The sequence below is a fragment of the Psammomys obesus genome, unplaced genomic scaffold (genome assembly GCF_907164565.1).
Source record: "Psammomys obesus unplaced genomic scaffold, mPsaObe1.curated_primary_1811, whole genome shotgun sequence".
In the NCBI taxonomy this organism is placed as follows: Eukaryota; Metazoa; Chordata; class Mammalia; order Rodentia; family Muridae; genus Psammomys; species Psammomys obesus.
This window is the reverse complement of record NW_026585644.1, coordinates 6,166,104-6,179,644: the sequence shown is the minus strand read 5'-3', so window position 1 is coordinate 6,179,644 and position 13,541 is coordinate 6,166,104. Positions and strand designations below refer to the sequence as shown.

Genomic DNA, 13,541 nt, shown 5'->3' with positions numbered 1-13,541 from the left:
ATATAACTGAGAGAAAGGAACTTTAGTTGAAGATTGTTTCTATCAGATTGGCTTCTACAGGCCTGTCCATTGGGCATTGCCTGGACTGATGACTGATGTGACAGGGCGCAGTTCACTGTGAGAGGAGCCACTCCAGGGCAAGTTTCAAGTGGTATGAATAAACTGAATGTGTGTGGAGTATGCAAGCCCATAGCCAGCATTCCTCCGTGATCCGTCTTCAGTTCCTGTCTCCAGGTTAATGCATGTGTGCCTGTCTTGCATGATGAACTGTAACCACACTATAAGACAAATACATCCTTCCCCCTTCCTACTTTGTTTCAGCCACCACTTGTCTTAGCAACAGAGAAGCAGACTAGCACAATTATCTATTCTGTACCTTTACTGAATGTTAGGATCCCCCTCCCCAATTTTGTATTTCTCTGTATATCATGTCATCATCAAACAGATAAGTTTTGTTCTGCATCTGTAATTTGAACAGCTTCTCTTCTTCCTTTTTCTCCTCCTCTTTTCATTCTTTTTCACTCTTCTCTTTGTTAAAAGCTTTGGCAGGGGCTTTCCATTGTATGGTGAATGAGAGTCGTTACCAGGAACATCCTTTGTATTTGTAAAAGATTTTTATTTTTTCATTTCTGTTTTCATGTATTTAGCTCTTCAGTTGTCCATCTCTGTCTTCATGTAAATCACTGAGTTTATGGGAATTGAGGTAAATTCATTATCAGGAAACCTGTAGATCTTCCTTCCCATGTATAAGCTATTAGTTTCCTTTGGCAGTCTCTTATTTCCTTTTGTTTAAATAACACCCCCTTTTCCCTTTACAATGGTATTTGTACATTTGAAAAGATACTTGCTTCCCTTAGTCTTCACAGATTGTCTCTGTTAGGAAAGAACTAATCACTTTGCTCAGCTACTATTCTGAGCAGAGGTTGTGTATGGAAGGCTCTCTTTGCTGCTATTGATGATGGGCAGACACAGTTGACTAGGCTCAGGAGTTGGCCAGAACTGTTGTTCTGTCATTAGACAAAATAGTTTGTGTCTACATGCTGGATGTTAAAAATTTTCCTTGCTTCTAGCTCCCCCAGCTAGTGTTAGTTTGAATATTCTCTATGTGTTCCTTGTGAGGTAGAACGGAAATATTCATTTCACATTTCTCTGAAATATCAAGGCAGATGAGCAAACACATGTCTTTCCCTTTCTTAGGACAGCCATCCACGTGTTCTCTGTGTTGCCATTGGGCGGGGGTGGCGGACAAACATTTTTTTTTTCCTTTCTCTTTCATTCTTTTAATAAACAAATGAGATAAATTTTACTTAACTCAGAGCTCCCCAAAGTTGCTGTTGCTTCCCAATTGGAGTCCAGAACATTTCCCTTCTTTCCTCTCTGCTCATTTACAAGCAGATTCTTCTTCAACTTTGTATGCCTGGAAAATGTCTGTTTCACCTCTCTGAACATTTATCTTCCAAGAAATTTTAAATTGAGGAACCACACAATGTAAAGTATTTGTTTGTTTGATTGTTTATGAAAGCTCTAAAGTGCCTGTCACCAATCATTGTTTTTAGAGTAGTTTTTGTTGGATATGCATGCATACAAAATCCAGTTAATGCTTAAAATACTTAACATATGTAATTTTTCCAAGTTTTTGCCTAATAAAACTAAGGCATTCACATGTAAACTTCATACTTTGGATATTTATTATGCAGTAGATGCACTGAAGAACTTTGGGTTCAGATAGTAAATATATGTTAAACATAAAACTCAAAGATAAGTTTATAAATCATTATTTCATTTGATATTTTTATCATAAATGTATGATGGTCTCATTTCATTCACATCCTATCACCCCATACCTTCATTATTTGTGTGTGGTATTTATGTGGATTTTCCTATTGGCTGATTTTATGCTTTACTATTTCATGTGCTGGATGATGGATAATGAATAGAAAGATATAAGATAGATATATGAAAGATGGATAAATAGATGATTAACAGATGGGTTATATAGAAAGATGATTGATAGTGATAGATGAAAGATGGGTAGCTGATAGATAGATGACACATAGTCCATATATGACAGATAGATGGTTGATAGGTAGGTGATAAATGCATAGCTTTATCATCTGGTGTTTCTCAATTTCTTCATCAGTGTGATAAAATTTTCATTTTAGATGTCTTTCACCTTCTTTGTTAGGTTCACTCGAAGATATTTTTTTTATTTTGTAGGGATAATGTACTAAGATTATTTCCCTAATTTCTTTCTATGATTTTGTCCTTGGTTTAATAGAAAGACTACTGATTTGGGTGTGTTAATACTGTAATGTGTCAGTTTGCTGAAAGTGTTTATCATCGCTAGGAGGTTCTGGTAGAGTCTTTTGTGTCTTATATACAAAATACAATTATTTACAAAAAGGAATGCATGGTTTTCTGGTTGCTTGTATTTTAGACCAGTAGTATTTTGTTTTACTCTAAGTCACTGATTGGTCACCTAGGAGTGTTAAATATGGGTTCCATCTTGTGAAGTGTACCTTAAGTCTAATCAGATATTGATTGGTTACTTCCACAAGTTTTGTGCCACCATTGCCCTTTTAATGAATGTTCATTTGATTATTATTTGATTATTTTCAGCTTGAAGAATTATAAATATACTTTTATGTGTATATTTTATATATGTATATCCTATTTTTTAATGTAATTCTAAGAATAGACTCTCTGTGCTATGTAGCAACTATCTATTTACCATTTTAAGAAACAAAAATATATATATATCTTAGCAGTTTTTCATTTTCAACAATGATGAATGGGTAGCCAAGTTTCTCATATTTTCCAGCTCTTGTGGATTGTCTTAATTGCATTCAATGTAACAGGTATGTAATCAAATCTTACTGTAATTAATGACTAATGATACCGATCATCTGTACAAATGACTATAAGCTATCGATGAATCGAATTATTAATATGTTCACCTAAAATTTTGGTCTCTTTGGCCACCTAGGTCTCTTATGTTGGCTATCAATGTTAACTGTACATATAAGATACAACCATTTTCAGACATTTAATTAGAACATGTAATCTTTTTGATTGCTTAGATGTGCCTTTTGGCATAAAATAGTTTCAATTTTAATAGTATAATTTTCTTATGGCAATATTTTTAGTATCTTATTTAAGAATTCTTTTTAGAGTCTAAAATTCAGGAAGATTTTCTTTTTTGTAGGAGTATTATTTCCATAAACCACTTATTTAAGTTGTGTAACACACTGGCAATGATTATTTTTTAATTTATTTTTATTTTTAATTATGTGTATATGTGTGTGGGAGGGTCTGTACAAACGTGGGTCAGGTGCTCATGGGGTTCAGAAGAAGATATTAGTAGTTTTTATGTGTAATTTGAAATAACTTCATAATTTTGCATTGTTATCTAATTATAATATTTTGTGGGTCTGTGCATCTGTTTCCATCATCTGGGTGAAGCCTCTCAGAGGAGTTATGCTAGGCTCCTGTCTGCAAGCATAGCGGAGTAACATTAACAGTGTCAGGACTGGTTCTCTCCCATTGGGTGGGTCTCAAGTTGGGCCAGTCTTTGGTTGGCCATTCCCTCAATCTTTGCTCCATCTTTGTCCCTGCACATCTTGTAGGCAGGACACATTTTGGTTTGAAGATTTTGTGGGTGGGTTGGTGTCCTTATCCCTCCACTGGAAGTCCTTCCTGGCTACAGGATGTGGCCACGTCAGGCTCTAAATCCCCACTAGCCAGGAGTCTCAGCTAAAGTGACCCCCATATATTTCCTGGGGCCTCCCCTATCCTAAGTTTCTCTCATGTCCCAGAGATGGCCCCACCTCTGATTTCCATTCTTTCACCTGGTAATCTCTCTCCTGCTCTCTCTAATTCTTGTCCCCACCCTGATCTGCTTCCCATCTCCTCCCTGACCCAGTTCACTGTCTCCATCCACAATGACTGTTTTATTTCCCCTCTGAGTGAGATTTAAGCATCCTCCCTTGAGCCCTCTTTGTTTCTTAGCTTCTTTGGGACTGTAGATTATAGTATATTTATCCTGTACTTTATGGCTAATATCCAATTATGAGTGAATATATACCATGCATGGCTTTCTGGGTCTGTGTTACCTCACTCATCCTGAGTTTTCTAGTTTCATCTGCTTCCCTACAAATTAGATGATGTCTTTGTTTATAATAGCTAAGTAGTATTCCATTTTGTAAATGTATAATATTTTTTTTATCCATCCTTCAGTTGTGACATCTAGATTGTTTCCAGTTTCTGGCCATTACAAATAAAGCTGCTATGAAAATAGTTGATCAAGTGTCCTTGTTATATGGAGGAGCATCTTTTGGATATATACCCAGTAGTGGTAAACCCAAGTCTTGAGGTAGATCTATTCCCAATTTTCTGAAAAAAAAAAAAAAAACTAAAGATTGATATCCACAGTAGTCGTACAAGTTTGCACTCCCGCCAGCAAGGGAGGAGCATTATGCTTTTCTCCATCCTCGCCAGCATGTGCTGTCACTTGAGTTATTGATCTTAGCCGTTCTGATGGATGTAAGATGAAATCACAGAGTTGTTTTGATTTGTATTTACCTGATAAATAATGACACCGAACATTTCTTTAAGTGCTTCTCAAGCATTAGAGATTCCTCTGTTGAGAATTCTCTGTTTAGCTGTATACCCCATTTTTGTAATTGGGTTATTTGGTTTGCTGGTGTCTAATTTCTTGAGTTGTTTATATATTTTGGATACAAGCCCTCTGTTGGATGTTAATGAAGGGTTAATGAAGATTTTTCCCATTTTGTAGGCTGCTTGCTAATTTGTCCTATTGATATTGTTCTTTGCCTTCCAGAGCTTTTCAGTTTCATAAGGTCCCATTTATTAATTGTTGATCTTAGAGCCTAAGCTGTTGGCATTTTGTTCAGGAAGTTGACTCCTGTACAAATGATTTCAAGGCTATTCTTCACTTTATTTTTATTAGATTTGGTGCATCTAGTATGATGTTGAGATCCTTAATCTCCTTGAACTTGAGTTTTGTGCAGGATATTAAATATGGATTGACTTTCGGTCTTCTATATGCAGACATCCAGTTAGACCAGCACCATTTGTTGAAGATGCTTTCTTTTTGTCATTGTATGGTTTTGGCTTCTTTGTTAGACATCAGCTGTCCATAGGTGTATGGGTTTATTTCTGTGTCTTCAATTCAATTCCATTGATCAACCAGTATGTTTCTGTGTCGGTAACAATGAGGTTTTTATTACTATTACTCTATAGTACAGCTTGAGATCAGGGATGGAGATTCCTCCAGATCTGATATTGTACAGGATTGTTTTAGCTATTCTGTGATTTTTGTTTTTCCATGTGAAGTTGAGAATTATTCTTTCAAGGTCTTTAAAGAATTATGTTGGTATATTTTATGGGAACTGCATTGAATCTGTAGGTTGCTTTTGGCAGAATGGCCATTTTCACTATGTTAATTCTACTGATCCGTGAGCATGGAAGATTTTCCATCTTCTGAGATCTTCTTCAATTTCTTTCTCTAAAGACTTGAAGTTCTTGTTACACAAATCTTTCAATTTCTTGGTTAGAGTTACACCAAGATATTTTATGTCATTTGTAGCTATTGTGAAGGTTGTTGTTTCCCTAATTTCTTTCTCAGCCCTTTAGTCTTTTGTATACAGGAGGGTTACTGATTTTTTTTTTTTTTGAGTGAATTCTGTTTCCAGCCACTTTGACAAAAGTGTTTATCGGCTGATGAGGCCTCTGGTAGAATTTTGGGAGTCAGTTATGTATACTGTCATATCATCTGAGAATAACAATACTTCTTTCTTTCCAATTTATGTCTCCTTAACCTTCTTTAGTTGTTTTATTGCTCTAGATAGAACATTAAGTACTATATTGAAGAGATACAGAGAGAGTGGGAATCCTTGTCTTGTCCCTGATTTAAGTGGAAATATTCCTGTGGCCTGTGAGCCCTCTTAAGGAAGCTGTATAGGAGCATGGGCCAGAGGCTGGATGATCTTGAGGTCTGGCCGCCCTCCTCAAGAGGTGGATAGAGTCATGGGCCAGAGGCTGGAGCTGGGTGTCCCTGGGCCCCAGCAAGTCTCCCCAGGAAGATGGGCAGAGCTGTGGGCCAGATACTGGATGCTCATGCAGTCAGGAGCCATCTTCTGTCAGCTGTTCCTTGACAGAGGAAACAATCATAAGACAGACAGGGAGAGAAAGGGAGGATATATAGTGACTTCAGCAAATGGCTCTGGGAGAAGACGATGTCCATGTGCAGAAGGAAGAAATTAGACCTGCGTATGTCACCCCACATGGGTCAAAGACCTCAATTTGAATCCTGAAACACTAAAACTTTTAGAAGAAAACAAAGACAATACCCTATAAGATAATGATTTAGAAAATAAATGTCTGAATAGGACTCTGTTTGTCCAGGATTTAAGGCCAAGGCCAATAATTGACAACTGGGAAAACAAAACTAAAAAGATGTTGTACAGCTAAGAAAACAATTGAAGAAGAAATCCAAGGAATTGAAGAGAACGTTTGGCAGCTACACATTTAACAAATGGTTGCTATTCAGAATACACAAAAAACTAAAAACTAAAAAACCAAAACAAACAAACAAGAAAGAAATGACAAAATTAAAAATTAGCTAGGTGTTTAAACAAAGAGTTCTTTATAGAAGAAATTAAAATGGCTAAGAAATACCTCAAAGTTTGTTCATCATAACTGCCACATAGGAACTACAAATCAAAACAACTTTGAGACTTTTATCACATCCTAGTCAGAATGACTAAGATCAACAAAACAGCTGTCAAGAAGTTATGGCTTTTGGGAAGCTGAACCCTCTTTCACTGTTGGTGCTCTGTGTTTCCTTGTCTTTCATGGTTTCATGGGATAGCCTACCTGGGGCGGTGAGAGAACAGAGAAAAGATAAGTTGAGTGGCACAGAAAAGCTGGGATCAAGTGGGATAGGCTGTCTGATGAAGACGCTTTAGCATCCTGGAAGTTCAGCATGTTTATTATCTACAGTTGAACAGGGAGATGGTGTTAGAGCATACAGATGGATAAAAGAAGGCAGGCTTCATGGGAGATGGCTGGGTATAGGAGTCAGGGTTAGCTAATCTAGGTAGGAGCGATTTCTTTAGGTGAGCAGTCTTCAGGCTGTAAATATCCACAGGGATGAAGCAAAGATGGACAGTTTCTCAATACCCACACATGGACAGAGGAGGGCTTTGCCCCCCCCCCCCCCGTAATCACGTCGGGTAAATGTTTGCTATCCCATGAGGTATTGGGGCTCTTGGCATAGCTATGCTCATGTAAACAGCTGACATTCATTCAGGGTTTCATTCACTCAGGGTTTCTCCATTAGAAGACACTCTGGAAATCAGTATGGAAAATCCTCAAAGAGCGAAAACTAAAGCCTCGGTGAGACCCAGTTATAGCATACCTTGGCATATGCCTAAAGAAACCAGCCATCCCACTGCATGCATACCTTTTCAGGAGTATTCATCACCACCTGCTCATGATGGAAACAACCTAAATGGCCTTCTAAAGATGAGTGGATAATGAAAACATGTTTCATATACACGATGAATACTATTCAGCTGAAAGCAAAAACAGAAATCATAAAATTTCCAGAGAAGTGTATGAACCTAGAAAATATTATATTGCTAGGGTTGACTGAGACCCAGAGAGAGAAATACTGTGACAAAGAAGCTTCTACATCATAGAACATCATGGGATAAGGGCTAGAAGACTGTAAGATCCAGAACACCCAGAGGTCTGGTGTGAAAATGCAGCAAGAAACAACTAACTAAACAAGACAGGAAAAATGGCAATATTAATAGACATGGAAACATGGAAGGGAGAAAATTTCACATATACCACCCCTAAACAAACAACTATAAACACATAAGAACTGTTACTGCAGGAATAATTGGCCTCTCCCACAGATGAACTCCATCATTGGTTATCCAATTCAAATGGCCAGTCCTGAAACTACACACACAAACATCAAAACAGATTCAACAGGTCTAATTTATGTTTTTCTGCATACATATATACACTTATATGTGTATATGTATCTAATAATAATAATCAAAGAAAAAGAGGCTATTAATTGAGTGAGTAGTGGAGGGAAAATGGAAGGGAGAGGAGTGAAAAAACATGGGAGAAGCTGGAGGGAAGAAAAGTAAGGGGTAACATGATATGATTCTATTTTAACTAAAATTAACCTAAAATTAAAATAAACTTCATTTAAAAACTGATGACATTGAAGTTGACAAAAATATTTTTTTTTAAAGTCAATATGAGTGTGTTTTCTTTTGACGGCATTTGGATACTATTAGTCATTTTTACTCTTAAGGCAAGGGGTTTAAGTACACCACGCAAATGCTTCACAGAAAATGAGTGTATTGCTATTCTAGAATTCCATGAGTATTTTACATATAAAATATCATGATCCGTATATCAAAGGCTTGATCTATTAATTTTTCAAGTCATCTTTCTTTTTCAGCAAAGGAAAAAGTAGTGCCTTCTTTGAATAGATTTTTATAATTATTAACTTAAATCAACATAATAGTTAATATTGTTTTCTTAGAAGAGTGGTTCTCAAACTTTGGGTTTTGACACTTTGGGAATTGCATAACACATATCCTGCATATCAGATATTTGCATTACAATTTATAACAGTAGCAACATTTCAGCTATGAAGTAGCAACAATTTTATGGTTGGGTAGTCACCACACTAGGGAGGCTGTCTTAAAAGATCATAGCATTAGAAAGGTTTAGAACCAATGTCTTAAAAAAATCATAAAATCTCTTTTTACTGATCAGCTTTGCCACCCCAAAACTTCTAATTCTTTTGGAATTTCCATATAAGATGAACTTTAAACATTTCCTTTTTTAAATTAAATTCTTATTTTTTACATTAATTAGTTTATTCACTTTGTATCCCAGCAGTAGCCCCCTCTCTCATTCCCTCCCAATCCTACCCTCTCTCCCTCATCTCCTCCCATTCCCTTCTTCATGTCCATTGACTGGGGAGTTCCTCCTCCCCTTCCATCTGACCCTAGCTTATCAGGTCTCATAAGTACTGGCTGCATTGTCTTTCTCTGTGGCCTGGTAAGGCTGGCCCCACCTCAGGGGAAGGTGATCAAAGAGCCGGCCACTGAGTTCATGTCAGAGACAGTCCCTGTTTCCCTTACTAGAGAACCCACTTGGATACTGAGCTGCCATGGGCTACATGTGAGCAGGGTTTCTAGGTTATATCCATGAATAGTCCTTGGTTGGAGTATCAGTCTCAGAAAAGATCCCTGTGCCTCCCTTATTTTGGTTCTGTTGCTCTTCTTGTGAAGCTCCTGTCCCCTCCAGGTCTTCCTATCTCCCCCTTCTTTCATAGGATCCCCTGCACTCTGCCCAAAGATTGGTTAAGAGTCTCAGCATCTGCTTTGCTACACTGCTGGGAGGAGTCTTCTCCTGTCCTATTTCCTGTTTAAAAACATGTTCTACTTCCTTAGTCATCAGGGAGATGCAAATCAAAATGACCCTGAGATTTCACCTTACACCCATCAGAATGGCCAAGATAAAAAACTCAAATGACAATACATGCCATTGAGAAAGAGGAACCCTCCTTTATTGCTGTAGGGAATGTAAACTTGTACAACCACTTTGGAAGTCAATCTCATGCTTTCTCAGACAATTAGGAATAGCACTTCCTCAAGATTCAGCTATACCACTCCTAAATATATATCTAAAATATGCTCCTCAAGTATACAAGGACATTTGTTCAACCATGTTTGTAACACCTTTATTCATCAGAACCTGGAAACAACCCAAATGTCCCTCAACGGAGGAATGGATACAGAAATTGTGGTACATTTACACAATGGAATACTACTAAACAATTAAAAACAAGGAAATTATGAAATTTGCATGCAAATGGTGGGAACTAGAAACAAAGCATTGTGAGTGAGGTATCCCAGAAGCAAAAAGAAACACATGGTATATATTCACTTATAAGTTGATACTAGAACTATAATATAGAATAAACATACTAAAATCTGTACACCTAAAGAAGCTAAGCAAGGAGGTCCTTGGGTAAGATGATCAATCCTCACTCAGAAAGGCAAATGGGATGGACATTGGAAGGAGTAAACATTTCTTTTAAGGTCAACAGAAAATATTTTTACTTATATTTTATTTATATTTTCTTTATTTTGTTTCAGAATCATTACATATAGTTATCTATGCAGCCTTCATCATTGAATCTGATATTCAGTAAGAACCTATTGAAAACTGTAAATGTCACCAACTCAAATTTCACTCATTTGCTAATGAAATTAAGCCATACTCTTTTTTTTAATTTTGTTTTTTTCTTATCAGTTACATTTTATTAACTCTGTATCCCAGCCATGTCCCGATCCCTCATTCCCTACCAATCCCACCCTCCCTCCCTCATCTCCACCGTGACCCTTTCCAAGTCCACTGATAGGGGGGACCTCTTCCCCATTCATCCGATTCTGTTTTATCAGGTATCTTCAGGACTGGCTGCGAAGCTCTCCTCTGTGGCCTAACAGGACTGCTCCTCCCTTGGGGGGGTGGGAAGGTCAAAGAGCCAGTCATTGAGTTCCTGTTAGAAATAGTCTTTGTTCCCCTCACTATGGGAAACCAATTGGTTACTGAGCTACCACAGGCTACATCTGAGCAGAGGTTCTAGGTTATATTCATACATGGTCCTTGGTTGAATGTCAGTCTATGAAAAGACCCTGTGCCCAGATATGTTTGGTCCTTGTGGAGCTCCTATCCTTTCCCCATCTTACTAACTCCCCTTCTTTCTTATGATTCCCTGTACTCTGCTGAAGGTTTGGTCATGAGTCTTTGTATCTGCTTTGAAAACACTGCTAGTTTGAGTCTTTCAAATGCGCTCAGTAGACTCCTGTCACACGTTCAATGCACATCCCATCTGTCTTTCTAAACGAGGATTGATCATCTTACCCCATGTCCGCTCTCTTGATTATCGTTTTTAGGTGTATAGATTTCATTATGTTTGTCATATCTGATAGGTCTATATAAGTGAGTATATACCATGTTTGTCTTTCTCCTTCTGGAATATTTCACTCAGAATGATCTTTTCTAGATCCCACCATTTGCCTGCAAATTTCATGATTTCCTCCTTTTTGATTGCTGAGTAGTATTCCATTGTGTAAAAATACCACAATTTCTGTATCCATTCCTCCGTTGATGGACATCTGGGTTGTTTCCAAGTTCTGGCTATTACAAATAAAGCTGCTACAAACATGGTTGAACAAATGTCCTTGTTGTGTACTTGAGCAAATTTTGGGTATATACATAGGAGTGGTATAGCTGGGTCTTGAGGTAGCACTACTCCTAGTTGTCTGAGAAAGCACCAGATTGACTTCCAAAGTGGTTGAACCAGTTTACATTCCCACCAGCAATGGAGGAGGGTTCCCTTTTCTCCACAACCTCTCCAGCATGTGCTATCACTAGAGTTTTTCATCTTGGCCATTCTGATGGGTGTAAGGTGAAATCTCAGGGTCGTTTTTATTTGCATTTCCCTAATGACTAATGAGGTTGAGCATTTCTTTAAGTGTTTCTCTGCCATTCGATGTTCCTCTTTCGAGAATTCTCTGTTTAGCTCTGTTCCCCATTTTTTAAGTGGATTACTTGGTTTGTTGCTTTTCTGATTCTTTAGTTCTTTATATATACTGGATATTAGCCCTCTGTCAGATAAAGGGTTGGTGAAGATTCTTTCCCACTTTGTAGGCAGTCTATTTGTTTTGATGACAGTGTCTTTTGCTTTACAGAAGCTTTTCAGTTTCATGAGGTCCCATTTATTGATTGTTGATGTTAGAGCCTGTGCTGTTGGTGTTCTGTTCAGGAAGTTGTCTCCTGTGCCAATGAGTTCTAGGCTGTTTCCCACTTTTTTTTCCAACTGATTTAGAGTATCTGGTTTTATGTTGAGGTCCTTGATCCACTTGGACTTTAGTTTTGTGCAGGGTGATAAATATGGATCTATTTTCATTTTTCTGCATGTAGACATCCAGTTGGTCCAGCACCAATTGTTGAAGATGCTGTCTTTTTTCCATTGAATGGATTTGGCTTCTTTTTCAAATATTGAGTATTCATAGCTCTGTGGGTTTATTTCTGGGTCTTCTATGCGATTCCATTGATGCTCCTTTTTGTTTCTATGCCAATACCATGCAGTTTTTATTACTGTTGCCCTGTAGTACAGCTTGAGATCGGGAATGGAGATACCTCCAGATGATCTGTTGTTGTACAGGATCATTTTGGAGATTCTGGGTGTTTTGTTTATCCATATGAAGCTGAGAATCTTTTTTTCAAGGTCTGTAAGAATTGAGTTGGTATTTTGATGGGAATTGCATTGAATCTGTAGATTGCTTTTGGCAGGATGGCCATTTTCACAATGTTAATCCTACCAATCCATGAGCACGGGAGATCTTTCCATCTTCTGAGATCTTCTTCAATTTCTTTCTTCAAAGACTTGAAGTTTTTCTCAAACAGGTCTTTCACTTGCTTGGTTAGAGTCACACCAAGGTACTTTATGTTATTAGTGGCTATTGTGAAGGGTGTTGTTTCCCTAATTTCTTTCTCAGCCTTTTTGTCTTTGGTATACAAGAGGGCTTCTGATTTTTTTGAGTTGATTTTGTATCCTGCCACTTTGCTGAAGGTGTTAATCAGCTGAAGAAGTTCTCTGGTTGAATCTTTGGGGTCGCTCATGTATACTATCATATCATCTGCACATAGTGACACTTTGACCTCTTCCTTTCCGATTTGTATCCCCTTGATCTCCTTTAGTTGTCTTATTGCTCTGGCTAGGACTTCAAGTACAATGTTAAAGAGATATGGAGAGAGTGGGCAGCCTTGTCTTGTCCCTGATTTCAGTGGGATTGATTTAAGTTTCTCTCCATTGAGTTTGATGTTGGCTATAGACCTGCTGTATATTGCCTTTACTATCTTTAGGTATGTGCCTTGTATCCCTGATCTCTCCAAGACTTTAAACATAAATGGGTGTTGGACTTTGTCAAATGCTTTTTCAGCATCTAAGGAGATGATCATGTGGTTTTTCTCCTTCATTTTGTTTATGTGGTGGATTACATTGACGGATTTCCGTATGTTGAACCACCCTTGCATTCCTGGGATGAAGCCTACTTGGTCATGGTGGATGATATCTTTGATGTGTTCTTGGATTCGGTTTGCAAGTATTTTATTGAGTATTTTTGCATCAATGTTCATAAGAGAGATAGGTCTGAAGTTCTCTTTTTTGGTTGGATCTTTGTGTGGTTTAGGTATCAAAGTGACTGTGGCTTCATAGAATGAGTTTGGTAGTGTTCCTTCTGTTTCTATTTTATGGAATAGTTTGAGGAGAATTGGTGTTAGTACTTCTTTGAAGGTCTTGTAGAATTCTGCGCTGAAGCCATCTGGTCCAGCGCTTTTTTTGGAGGGGAGACTGTTAATGACTGCTTCAATTTCCTTGGGAGATATAGGACTATTCAGTCTTTCTACCT

General features: G+C 37.7%; 1 protein-coding gene across 2 annotated transcripts in view; it reads left to right on the top strand.

Annotated features, from left to right (window-relative positions):
- Nucleotides 1-13,541, top strand: part of Dgkb (diacylglycerol kinase beta) — a 629,339-nt gene that overhangs the window by 263,437 nt on the left and 352,361 nt on the right. The window lies entirely within an intron of this gene.